This window comes from Adiantum capillus-veneris, chromosome 26, assembly GCF_014529385.1.
Source record: "Adiantum capillus-veneris isolate H3 chromosome 26, ASM1452938v2, whole genome shotgun sequence".
Classification (NCBI taxonomy): domain Eukaryota; kingdom Viridiplantae; phylum Streptophyta; class Polypodiopsida; order Polypodiales; family Pteridaceae; genus Adiantum; species Adiantum capillus-veneris.
In genome coordinates this window covers 22,527,501-22,541,127 of record NC_140956.1, presented here as the reverse complement: position 1 = coordinate 22,541,127, position 13,627 = coordinate 22,527,501, and positions in this window count along the sequence as shown.

The window sequence follows — 13,627 nt, the reverse complement described above, 5'->3', positions numbered from 1 at the left end:
CCAGTGTCTCCACACAAGCTTTTGTAAGAACTCCGACCGAGCATGGTATTCCTTCACTTTCTTCTGGCTACCCGGAACAGGCTTTGGGCATATAAAGACAGCTTCCCATTCCTCCTCAGAGATGTCATTGTTTCCTGTCAAGCTACGCGGATCAACTCTCTCCAATGGCAATCCATGCTCCATATGAAATTCCTCGGCAAGACGAAAAAACTTCGTATGCAGAGGTGGTTCAATGTTCCTAACTAGACTGCTACTTGTTTGAATCGAATGCTTTGAGGAAGGTGCCATGATGTAGTCTCAAGTGATATACCTGCACATCATCCAATGAACTCATGAGACGTGGTGTGCCCTCGCTTATCATCCCTGCTAAAAAGAAACAAGAACTTCATGGGCCTGCTCTTGTAAGCAGGGCATTCAAGGTGATGTGCTATGGGATTTGCCCCAAGATTGCATGCAGCTTGTGGACTAGCAAATTACCTTGAGAGCTCGCCTCTTGTTGCAAATGAGCAAGGTGTGGCACTCATGCAGCTCCAAATGCATCTTAATGTAGCTAAATGATCCCAAGTGGGGCCCGCGTGCTCAAGCAGTAGAGAGTGTACATGTTCAATGGGAGAGACATACCTCGAAGAGAAGAGGGCGGTTACTGCAATCGTCCTTGAAGAAACCAAGCTTGCACAGTAGAAGCTCTATGCACAGTAGACCTTGAGCACGCGCGTGCAAGAGAGAGAGAGAGAGAGAGAGAGAGAGAGGCGGGGGGTCGGGGGGCACGGTGTTTGAAACTGCCAACTACTCATGAAACAAAGTGGGTGTGTGAAGGCTGAATTTTTTAGTAAAACATTTTTTAGAATATAAATTTGGACGTCTGAAATATGGCACCAGTGACCACACCCCCAATGTCATGCTATGCTATTTAATTATATTACATATATAGCTTTCCACCTATTCATGCTTTCACCCAAATTTTGTGCTGCAAAACATAAGAACAAGTAATGAGCATCAAAGGCCACCAAAAATGAATAAAACATGAAGCATAAATGAACAATCATGCAAAGTGATTTTTTTGCTTCTAAAAGATGGGTCAATCATAGTCAAAAACTAGACAACATAAATCAAAAAAATACTCAAACTATTGTGAAGATTAAACCACTTGAAATTTCAGTTTTATGCATGAAAAACAAGCAATCAATTATGACCCTAGGCTAATGCAAGTTCATAAACCTACTAGCCTAAAAACTATGTGAGCAATCTTAATAAATCATTCATGTCTATGGTGTCTATGGGATATTAAAAAGCTCATAATCTATTAGTACATTGTCAAATTTTTTTGAAGCTCAAGGAAGTTTTGTTTTAATCATTCATTGTAAAATTAAAGCACAATCACAAGGCTACCACCCCAAGGCAAATTTAGGTGCAACTCTCAGCTCCTTGAACCCTCAAGAAGGTGTTCCAAAAGCCTACTAGCTTACCAAGGCGACGGCTAACCCCTATCAGCCCAGGGCATCGGTTTAGGGCCTTGACCAAGCGAGCCAAGGTGATTCCCTTCGCCTACCAAGTGTCAATAAGGCGCTAGGCCTCACAAAGAGTCATCATAACATAGAATTTTTATTTTCATGTGCCTTAGTATCATTTTTGCTACTTTTTTTGGACACTTCTTTGCTTCATGGTTTATTTTTTAGCACATTTTTTAATACTTCCATTATGAGATGTTTATGGCAATTGGACTAAAAACTATTAAAGCCTAATCATAGCCCTAGGTCATGACAAAAAATGAGTGGACTATTACGACTATCACTAAGAATCTAGGACTAGCAAGAAATGAACCTACATTAACCTAAGGTCAAGGTCAATTACCTATGATTAATATACATAAAACCTATTTTTTTGTGAGTTTAATTTTCACAAATTAGGGTGTTGAAACTTTACGATTCCTAGCTTTCTAACATGAAAATAAACCATAGCTTAGAAGCAAAATTTCACTTAAACCAAGCAATAGAATGGAGAGATGAACAAGGAGAAAAATCATGGAAGGATTACACCTATTCATGCTCTTTGTACATCCTTGAGCAAGCATCCTTTGTGTAGAGAAGTCTCTTGATCCTTTTTATTTGCAAAAGAAGCTTTTTGAAGCTAAGTGTAAACACAAGCTACAAAAGCCAATTATTGAAAAGCCACACATAAATCATTAATGAAAACCTAAAGCTAGAGTCTTGCATACCCGAATTTGCCAAAGGGAAAAAACCCAAGGGAAAAAAATGCCTTTGATTATGCAGGTAAGGTAGTGGCAACGGTTAGAGTCTGTGTGTGTGGTGCAGCATGGTCAATGGTCATAGCCAGGCTTGAGTGTGAAGCCGTGGGTGTGTATGTGAGTAGCGCCAAGACAAATCAGGCAAGTGGCCGAGAACTCGGGAGTCAGAGGGTCGCATGTACTCAAGGCGGTGGGCCAGTTGCTGAAAACGGCCACCTGTGTGTGTGTGGGCTTTGTTGCGCCATTATCGGCTGTGCCAAAATTGGCAGGAGATCATGGGGTCAGGCCAGCGGCAGATGCCGAGCTGTATTTGCAGCTTTTGTGTGTGTGTGATTGGTACCTCATTTGGCGGTATGCACACGGCCAAGCCAACAGTTGAGTGTATGCGATATTCGAGGGTCTAGCTCCATTGAACTACGTCAGCTGTGGCCGCAAACGCTGCAACAAATAATGGGCATTACCCTTATTAATAGCAGGCACAAGTGCTAATGATCAAAGGGGTGGAGGAGTGTGTGTGAGTAGAGCCAAACTTGGCGGGCTAGCAGAATCGCCAAAGGGGTCTCCCCTTTTTTGTTCCTTTCTTTTTTTTTAAAAATCGTCTTAGAGTGTGTTCCTACACAAAGTATTGTGTGTGTGTGTTTGTGTGGAGGAAATCAAGGACCACAATCTCATAGGAAATAATCCCATTGTGTGTGCATGCTTTTGAATAAGAATGTGTGTTTGTGTGAAGATGAGTCTTCCCTTGAGCAAATTTACCATGAGAACTCAAGATAAAATGGCGGAACCACATTGTTGTGTAAGAGGTGACATATATGAACCAAATTCCTTAGAGGGTGAAACCATGTTAACCTGTCATGCTTTTTCATGTCCCGGACAATGCTAACTAGCACAATTTTGACATATGCTAACTAGTACAATAACTTGAGCTACATCTCCAAGATCTATGACATATGATATATCAATAGAAAGCACTTGAAACAAGGAATCCAAATGTACAACCTCCGACAAATTTTGATATTATTTGTAAAAAATTTACCGGACGCCCAACTTTTTGAAGATGTGCTAACTTGAAACTGCTAACTAGCACAAAAAGCGCGACACGTTAACATGCTTTCACCCTAGAACTCAAAATGGCCAAGATAAATTTGTCTTATATAAATAATCGAATGCTCGCACACTATGAATTTACCCCTCATGTATCAGTTGATTGGCACTCCGCACACACAACAAATTCAATTAATTTCAACACAAATCTCAATAACGACCTATGAAAACTCCTTTGGTTTGGAATCATTGATACATTCACACTCCAATTTCAATCATTCCATAGCACACAAACAAATCAAGACATACGTACCAAAATTGAGGCATAATGCATGTACTCTATTAAGTGCAAAACCTCTCTATTTTGCAAATCCATGTTCAATTTTCAATCGTTGCAACATAAGTCGCTCATATTTGCGGATATCCTTATGCAAAATCATTCAAACCTAATTTAGGTTTGTGAGGCTACCCACATTTGATTATTGCATTTTCAAATGACAAATCATCGAATTTCTTTATCATACCCAATCAATCATCATAATTGGAGAAAAATTACCAATTATTCATTCACAATTTAGGCATAATTGGCCATTACTTAGGCACACACACCTAAATTTAGGCCATCGATTTGTGCAAAAATTTCATTAAACACTCATTGCATTTCATCAATTGCACACATGATCACACATATTTGAGTATATACATGCTAAATTAACTCAATTTTAATAAAAAATTGATCAAATTTAACTCAATTTAGCATTGCACACACACAAAAATTAGGTGCACAAATCCAAATTTTTGCTCAATTAGCAATGAAATTAGGCCAATTCCTAATGTTTTCACACACCTTTCTTTCAAAATCATTAATCTAATTTAGGTTTGTGAGGCTACCCACATTTGATTATTGCATTTTCAAATGAAAAATCATCGAATTTCTTTATCATATCCAATCAATCATCATAATTGGTGAAAAATTATCAATTATTCATTCACAATTTAGGCATAATTGGCCATTACTTAGGCACACACACCTAAATTTAGGCTGTCGATTTGTGCAAAAATTTCATTAAACACTCATTGCATTTCATCAATTGCACACGTGATCACACATATTTGAGTATATACATGCTAAATTAACTCAATTTTAATATTAAATTGATCAAATTTAACTCAATTTAGCATTGCACACACACAAAAATTAGGTGCACAAATCCAAATTTTTGCTCAACTAGCAATGAAATTAGGCCAATTCCTAATGTTTGCACACACCTTTCTTTCAAAATCATTAATCTACAAACATTTAGGTGTTCAATTTCATTCCAATTTCATCAAATTAGACATAAATTCCATCAATTAGGCACACACACACCTAATTTTAGCAATGATTTAGCAACTCAATAGGATCAACTTAATCAATCAAAAATTGAACGGAGTAGGTCAATCCACTTACAATTGATTGCTTGCTCACTTAATCCTTGCTCCTCGCGTAGACACTCCATTGCACACACATGTGTGTAACTCCGATTCGGTCCAAAATTGATCAAAAAATTGATCAAAATCAACACTCACTCACATGATTAGGCATAGATTAGAGCAATTAAGAGTGATGATCTTCCTCAATTAAGGGGATTTAGCATACATCCCAAATCAAAATTAGTGGTTAGGTTAGCACAATTAGCATGAAATTAGCATGGAATTAGTACAATTAGCACGAAATTAGCATGAATGGGATGCAAAATTAGTGAAGGTTAATGAAACATTAGCAAAATCGAAAGAGAATTTAGGGTTTTTTGGGGTGAAATGACTCTATACACATCCAATTAAACCTAATTACACTACACACAAATCAAATCCTACTTAATTACAAGAAATCGATAATCAAATTACTCTTATCTTTTGCAACCTCAACTCCACTAGCGTAGGCAACCCGTCCCCGACAGCGGCGCCAATGTTGGAGGCTCGCCATAGCATAGGCAATCTCCCACAAATCTATCAATCCGGAGAGAGAGAGAGAGCATGACCCGGCTAGGGCTTGAGGCATCACACAAAGAATGTGTGAGAGCGTCATCAGATGCAAAGATTCAGAGGATTCAAGAGCGTGCATCCTCCAATGCAAATAGAAATCATCCCAAATCAACTAATGCTAATCGCACATCAAGCATCAATTTCAAGCAATCATCTACACACATCAAGCAACGAAGTGAAACACACTAATCTTGGAATCTCTCAAGCACAACTCTAATTACATGCATTGACGATTAAGCACACAAGATCGCATTCAAGTCGGCCACCCCAACCATGCCCATCATGGTGTCCAAATCAAGTCACACATAATCAAATTAAGCTCAAGGCTTCGTAAACCTACACACACACAAGCACACCATTAGAGGACAACTCTAATCCCTCAATCACGAGTACACCCACTCCGCTTAATCGAGAGAGTTAGATAAGGACTCCACTAATCGGAGAAGCTTAGCATAAGTAAGAGTTATATTAGAGAAGATCAACACTTCAAAACAATGAAAGAAAGCAGATAAACATGATTGACAACATAATGAAGACTAGATTAATTGAGAGAGGATTACACTAATTACATGTGATTAGCACTAGTCTTCTAAGCATGGGCATTAAGCTCAAAGGCTAGGTCATCAAGACCTCCTCTCGGGAGAGAGTTCTCAAAAGGACCACTCAAGAATGACCTCTCATTAAGCATAGGGCTCTTTTATAGTTTTGGGCTTCAAACCCTTCAACTATGGGATAAAGTGAGCTCTCTAACCTAGACTCATACAACTTGGAAACTCCTAAATGAGCCCAAGCCATATACAATGAAAAGTAAATACTGTGCACTATGGCACATCCACAACTTGGTGCATAAATGGTGTAGCTTGTGTTAGCCGCTGCTAACAGGATTCTTTTAGCATCTTGCGTAATTCCACATGCCTAGAAGAGGAGGTGACTGCATTTGCTTGCTCTAGATTCGCTAAGAACAGCCCACGACCCAAAACTTCCTAGCCTTGGCCCTCTTGGACATATGCCACAATCAATGTGTTGCAAGGGATGATGTTTTTGATAGTGAGCTCCTCAAGCGTAGGTAATTGCATATCGAGGGATGCCCTCGCTCCACATCTCTAGAAACAACTCATAGCTTCCTCACCCTACCCTCTTGGGCATATGCCATAATCAATGTGTTGTAAGGGGCAATGCTCCGAATAGGGAGCTCTCAAGCATAGGTGACGGTGATTGCATCTAGAGGGACGCCCTCACTTTGTATATGCTAAAGAAAATCCAAAGCCTCCTCGTCTTGCCCCTCTTGTGCTTATGCCAAAATCAATGCAATTTAGGAGACGACATTCTGGATGTAAGGCTCCTAAGTACACCATGACATTCCCAAGCATGTCTTTTAGTATCTTCCGAAATTCTTGTAGTATCTTTTATGATTCCACATGCCTGCAAGCGAAGGTGAGTGCATCTACTTGCTCCAGACTCGCTAAGAATAACCCACAGCTTCCCTCTTGGGCATATGCCACAATCAATGCATTTCAAGGTCAGTTTAGTTCACTCTTCTCTCTCTCTCTCTCTCTCTCTCTCTCTCTCTCTCTCTCTCTCTCTCTCTCTCTCTCTACCCATTGATGTGCATCAAGTTTCAACCATTGAATTGCTGCGATTCAAAGACACAGTAACTCCATAATAAAAATAGTTATCAACCAAGTAAAATCAGAGAGGAAAAGAGGAAGAGATCTGAGAGAGGGACTCAAGAGAACTTCAATGTAGTACCATTGAATTCAAAGCAGCTCTACATGTCGGGCCATTGAATTACTGCACGATCATTGCCATCAATCAAAATACCCCACCACCACATGCTCTACCGCCCCTTCAAGAATTCCTTCACTGTGGTTGTCTCATGAAACTTAAACTAAAAAATAACCTAAAAAGCCATAACGTAATATTTAAATAACCTACAGACATATCTATATTCCTTATCCCTCATGAGTAGTAGGCTTTGTCAGATAGATCTATGATGTCTCTTGAAATTTTTTTTCCTAAGATGTTAGAATTTCTTTTCTTCCTCTTCTTCTTGTCCTCTCACTCTCTCTCTCTCTCTCTAGCATGCAACCTGCAAATTGGGTAATGGCAGTTAGGAGCGAGAGGAGAAAAGAAAATATGCCATCTAAAACTTAAAAAAATAAAGTATAAATTTAAAACACGCTCCTAAAATTTAGGAAAGATGATAATTTGATCTCTCTCTCTCTCTCTCTCTCTCTCTCTCTCTCTCTCTCTCTCTCTCTCTCTCTCTCTCTCTCTCTCTCTCTCTCTCTCTCTCTCTCTCTCTGTATATATATATATATATATACACACACACACACACACACACCCTTTAGGTCTTACCTGGTAGATGTTGATTGTCGTCGTCGGTACGGTAGTGTTACCACTTTGATTGTAGCTCTGCCTAGTGTTGCCCCCTCTACCGCGCTAGTGCACCTCCCTGCAAGAACGTAGCACATGCAATCTCTCTCTCTCTCTCTCTCTCTCTCTCTCTCTCTCTCTCTCTCTCTCTCTCTCTCTCTCTCTCTCTCTCTCTCTCACACACACACACACACACACACACACACACACACACACACACACACACACACACACACACATGAAAACCTCTGATGCTGCATTGCAAGTGTGCCTGTGCATGCAATAGCAAGCAGAAGCCAAAAAAAAAAACGTTAATCATGGAAAGAGTAAGCTTGCACACAGAAATCAAGGATTGCATAATTTATGAGGCTGGAAGCAGCTTGGCTTACTCAGAGGATGGCTATAAGGTCGGTATCGCACAGATTCTCTGCACCTTACAAGGACAACGTTACATCCACAAAGTCTGATTCGTAACCTTTCACGCCACGGCCATTCTTTCTGTGCTTATCAATTATCGTATGCACAAACACTTGTACCTCTCTCACCAGCTTCTTGCAGCGCGCGTTCACAGCCTGCACATCAAACCACTTCAGAAGTGGCATATGATCGCTCCAATTGAACGCTCCCAGCAGCTCAAACCCCTCCCTCGTCATCCTCTACAGCAGCTACGCAGCCTCGCGTCATAACTGCTATCCATGCCAGACTTGTACCTCTTCTCGAACATGCTCTTCATAATGGGAGTATTTGAACGATGCCTTTCAAGCTCACCATGCAAGCGTCAATGCTTTGCAGGAGGCGCGGAGTTTCATGCTTACGTGACCCTTGTAGCGCAGGCATGCGTTTATGAGAGAAGAGGTGCGTAGCAGTAATGCGGCACAGCTTCCGCCAATAGTCACCCTAAGGAGCAAACCCAATAGCACGATCAAAGAGAAGCACTCAAAACCTATGATGATGCACTGCAAGCGTGCCTGTGCATACAATAGCAGTAAATCCCGTCTAGGTTGCTGCAAAAAGGCCATGGTTGAACCCTCAGCATATCTGGCGTCTCTCTCTCTCTCTCTCTCTCTCTCTCTCTCTCTCTCTCTATGTGTGTGTGTGTGTGTGTGCAAGCTCGGCCAAGGCATATAAGTTGTTGTACGCTTGATGGAGGATGTGCAATTCGACATGATGGAGGATGTTGAGTAACATGAGGACGTGCAAGTCGATTCACACACACACACACACACAGAGCAGAGTTGATGGAGGTAGCGTGCAGGGCTGCATACCTGTTTTTTTGGCGCAGAGCTTGCAACTGGTCACTTCGTGGAGAAAGTTGGTGCAAGGGTCATGAACCTGTAATGGAAAGGAGCGCTTGTCCTGGGGATCTCTATCGACTATGGTGTAGTAGCTGGCGGTAGAGCCCCTCCCTCATGCTCCAAGGCTGCTCCGAGGCTTGCCCTCATTGTCCCCTAGTCGGATGCAGGAGACATTGCCACGTGTGGGGGGCGGAATCCCTCCCCCTTTTATTATAGTATATTATAGTATAGATAGATAATTCCTTGATAATTAAGGGCAGTTAATTATCTAATTGATTGACTTAATTAGTTCTTTTGATTATATGTGCCAATCTTTTTTTTTTTTTGCAAAACCCATCATACTATATTAACAAAACCAAAAAATTACATAGTCTTCCGTGCTCAACATGATCCACGGAATCAAGCAGACATAACTACCATCATCGCAGAATCCACCATATGTAGACCATACATCGGCTGAACAGGGAGCCACCCTCAACATGAAAGCCAACCATCCACAAAGGAGTGAACACTTGCCGTATGTGCAAGGCCCAATAACCCTATCACCAACAACCGACAAAAAAAAAAAACCTAGTGTGATGGCGAAAGACAACCGACATTATGAATCTCTCTCTCTCTCTCTCTCTCTCTCTCTCTCTCTCTCTCTCTCTCTCTCTCTCTCTCTCTCTCTCTCTCTCTCTCTCTCTCTCTCTCTCTCACACACACACACACACACACACACACATGAAAACCTCTGATGTTGCATTGCAAGTGTGCCTGTGCATGCAATAGCAAGCAGAAGCCAAAAAAAAAAACGTTAATCATGGAAAGAGTAAGCTTGCACACAGAAATTCAAGGATTGCATAATTTATGAGGCTAGAAGCAGCTTGGCTTACTCAGAGGACGGCTATAAGGTCGGTATCGCACAGATTCTCTGCAGCTTGCAGGGACAACGTTACATCCACAAAGTCTGATTCGTAACCTTCCACGCCACGACCATTCTTTCTGTGCTACTTAATTATCGTCTGCACAAACACTTGTACCTCTGCCACCAGCTTCTTGCAGAGCGCATTCACAGCCTGCACATCAAACCATTTCAGAAGTGGCATATGATCACTCCAATTGAACGCTCCCAGTAGCTCAAACCCCTGCCTCGTCATCCTCTGCAGCAGTTGTGCAGCCTCACGTCATAACTGCTATCCATGCCAAACTCGTACCTCTTCCCGAACACGCTCTTCATAATGGGCGTATTTGAAGGCTGCCTTCCGAGCTCACCATGCAAGCGTCAATGCTTTACAGGACGCGCGGAGTTTCATGTTGACGTGACCCTTGTAGTGCAGCCATGCGTTTATGAGAGAAGAGGTGCTAGCAGCAATGCGGCACAGCTTCCGCCAATAGTCACCATAATTAGTTCTTTTGATTATTTGTGCCAATCTTTTTTTTTTTTTTTTGCAAAACCCATGATACTATATTAACAAAACCAAAAAATTACATAGTCCTCCGTGCTCAACATGATCCACGGAATCAAGCCGACATCACTACCATCATCGCAGAATCCACCATATGCAGACCATACATCGGCTAAACAGGGAGCCACCCTTGACATGAAAGCCAACCATACACAAAGGAGTAAACACTTGCCGTATGTGCAGGGCCCAATAACCCTATCATCTCGAGGTGCCACCATGCTGACTATGCTGCCACCAAGACGGTCGAGAGTGAATGCAGTTTCCATAGCAACTCACAATGATCTATATTAATGATAGATGAGTACGCTATTGATCCCGATTTTAGAGGTGATTTCAACCCTTGCAGTAGGGAAGAAAGAAGAACCATTTAATTTACAAGATGGTTATCTTCTCTATGGCAATAGACTATGCGTTACTAACTCACTGCGTGAGAAAGTAATGTATGAATCTCATGCTCCACCGTATGCGGGGCATAGAGGGATTCAGTCTACCTTAAAGGGAATAGAAACATATTTCTATTGGCCTACCATGAAAGTGAACATACAAGAGTATGTTTCTAAATGTGTGGTTTGCCAAAAGACAAAATTTGATAGAGGGAAGCAACTTGGATTGCTTCAACCCTTGTCAATCCCTAATTCACCATGGGAGAGCATATCCATGGATTTTATCTTTGGATTGCCTAAGTTTATCCATGGGAATACGGGAATATGGACGATAGTAGACAGGTTCAGTAAACAAGCTCATTTTATACCTGTCAAAAAGACTATCAAAGCCCATCAAATGGCAACCCTCTTCATTCACAAATTTTCAAGTACCATGGCTTGCCAATGTCTATAGTGTCGGATAGAGATCCTAGAATGACCAGTAATTTCTGGAAGGGTCTCTTTGAGAATTTAGGAACAAGGCTAAACTTCTCTTCGGCCTATCATCCACAAACGGATGGCCAAAGTGAAATAGCTAACCTAACAATTCTCGATCTACTAAAAGCATATGTAACGGAAGTAGATCAAAGATCCCAATGGGAGAAGTACTTACCCTTAGTGGAGTATGCTTACAATAACACTGTACATACTTCCACAGGAAAAGCACCTTTCGAGGTAATTGAGGGAAGATCAAAAAGTCCCTTGCTACTTAAGGTACATGGGAAGATCTTCGTTGCAGATGAGTATAGCCGAGACCTACAAGAATCTTTTCAAAAGATTAAGGATGCTATCTCTATCTCACAGCAAAGGCAAAAGGCTGCTGCTGACAAGCACAGAAGAGCCCAAGCCTTTAAAGAAAACGATTGGGTCTTGTTAAAGTTTCCCAAGGCTCGATTAAGGCACACGACGGGCAAGAATCCTACGGGCCACCAAAAGTACTATGCTAAACTAGCAAAAAGGTACTATGGTCCCTTCCAGATTCTTAGGCCAATCAATGAGATGGCCTATCAACTCAAGTTTCCCAATCATTGGCTCATACACAATGCTTTCCATGTGAGCCTATTAAAGCCTTACAAAGGAGAGCCACCTCAAGAACCAACTATTGAAGACCCACCGGAGATCGAGGACCAAGAGGAGATGATGCAGCTCGAGTTCATTCTCCGACATGAAGACAAGGTATTAAGAGGCGGTAAGACTATCCGACAATATCTTATTAAGTTTAAGAATTATCCTTTTGAAGATGCTAGATGGATGCAAGGCATACAATTAAAGGATAACCTAAACCTTGTCAATGCTTCCCAAGAGTAAGCAAATGTACAAAATGTTAAAAATGAACAAAGTTTTTTGTCTTATAAGACTCTCTTTTTCTTTATTGTGCACAAAAATGAAGTAGTATGCATGCTTAGATCAATTTTGCAGAGACGACGTCTCCCAAACACCAAGTAGAGCTTGTCACTCTACTATGGAAGACTGATAGGACTAATGTGCAGACATGCTTGCGGCAACCTCAGGCTCTCAAGCGCCAAATGGACTAGTCATCCATTGTGGAATGATGTCGTAGGGTAACATAGGTATCCTCTACCCGCTAAGAAAAGGACTCATGAATATGCTTTATCTTCTCTACACCATAGTCGAGGACGACTGGGATTTCAAGAGAGAGGTAATGTCATAATAATCAATATCTAATTCTCCTAAATGATTTTCTCATGTTAAACTGATCATTTAATATGGGGAAGTGCCAGGGGAGAAAAAGCTAGAATATTGGTTAAGCTAGTAGACCGGCCACAGTAGGGATCCAAAGGAGGGAAAATAGGGATCCAAAGAGGGGGGGCATCTGCAGAAGAACCATGTGCAACAATGGGCTAAAAAGACCCTAAGGTTCAGCCCATTAAGACTTCCAAAATGCTAAGGTTCCAAAATTCAAAGGTTGTGTCCACAGGTCAACCCTAGGGGAAATTGGATGCTTTGTGTGTGACCAAAAAAGTCTTGCATACCCTACATAGGAGGGGGCGAGCCTAGCAAGTAGGGGATGAGAGAGAAGGCCACACACACACACACACACACACACACACACACACACAGAGGCTCCCTTTACACAAAGGGAATTAGGGACACATGTCAGCTCCCTAGCCCAGATGCCCACAAGGTGTGCCCAATTGCTATTGGATGACCCTTGAAGTGGACCAATGAGAAATAGGCTAGAGTAAATTTAGCCTAATTGATTTCAAAACACTTAATAAAAAGAACCAATGAAAATTAAGTCTCCTGGATGATTATTGGACAGCCCGTGAAGGGGTCCAATAGGAATTGAGCAGCCCAATGGGCTACTTAATTCCTATTGGTCAAAATGGGGAAAGGTCCAATGGGGATTTAATTCATTTAAATCAATTAAGTTTAATTGATTAATCTCTCACAAAAGGGGAAAGGGGGACACATGTGAGAAGGCTATCACTTATGTTGCTTAATAGCCATTGGCTTGACTTGGGGAGGTCCAATGGGAAACCTGCAAGAGCAAATAGAAGGAGGGCTCGCCCAAGAGAGAGAGGGGGCTGATTTTTGCAAGGCATTATCACACACACACTCACACAATCTCATGTGTGAAGAAAGAGAAGACTATCTCTTCCCAAGATTTAATGGAGAGCTCATCACCTACTCCAAGCTTGTGAAATAGAAGCCTACATCGACACACTCTTGGCTTGTGGATGCAAATCCAACCAAGAGCCAAGCTTCAATGCATGCTCATCTCCTCTATCAAACTAATTACTAAGC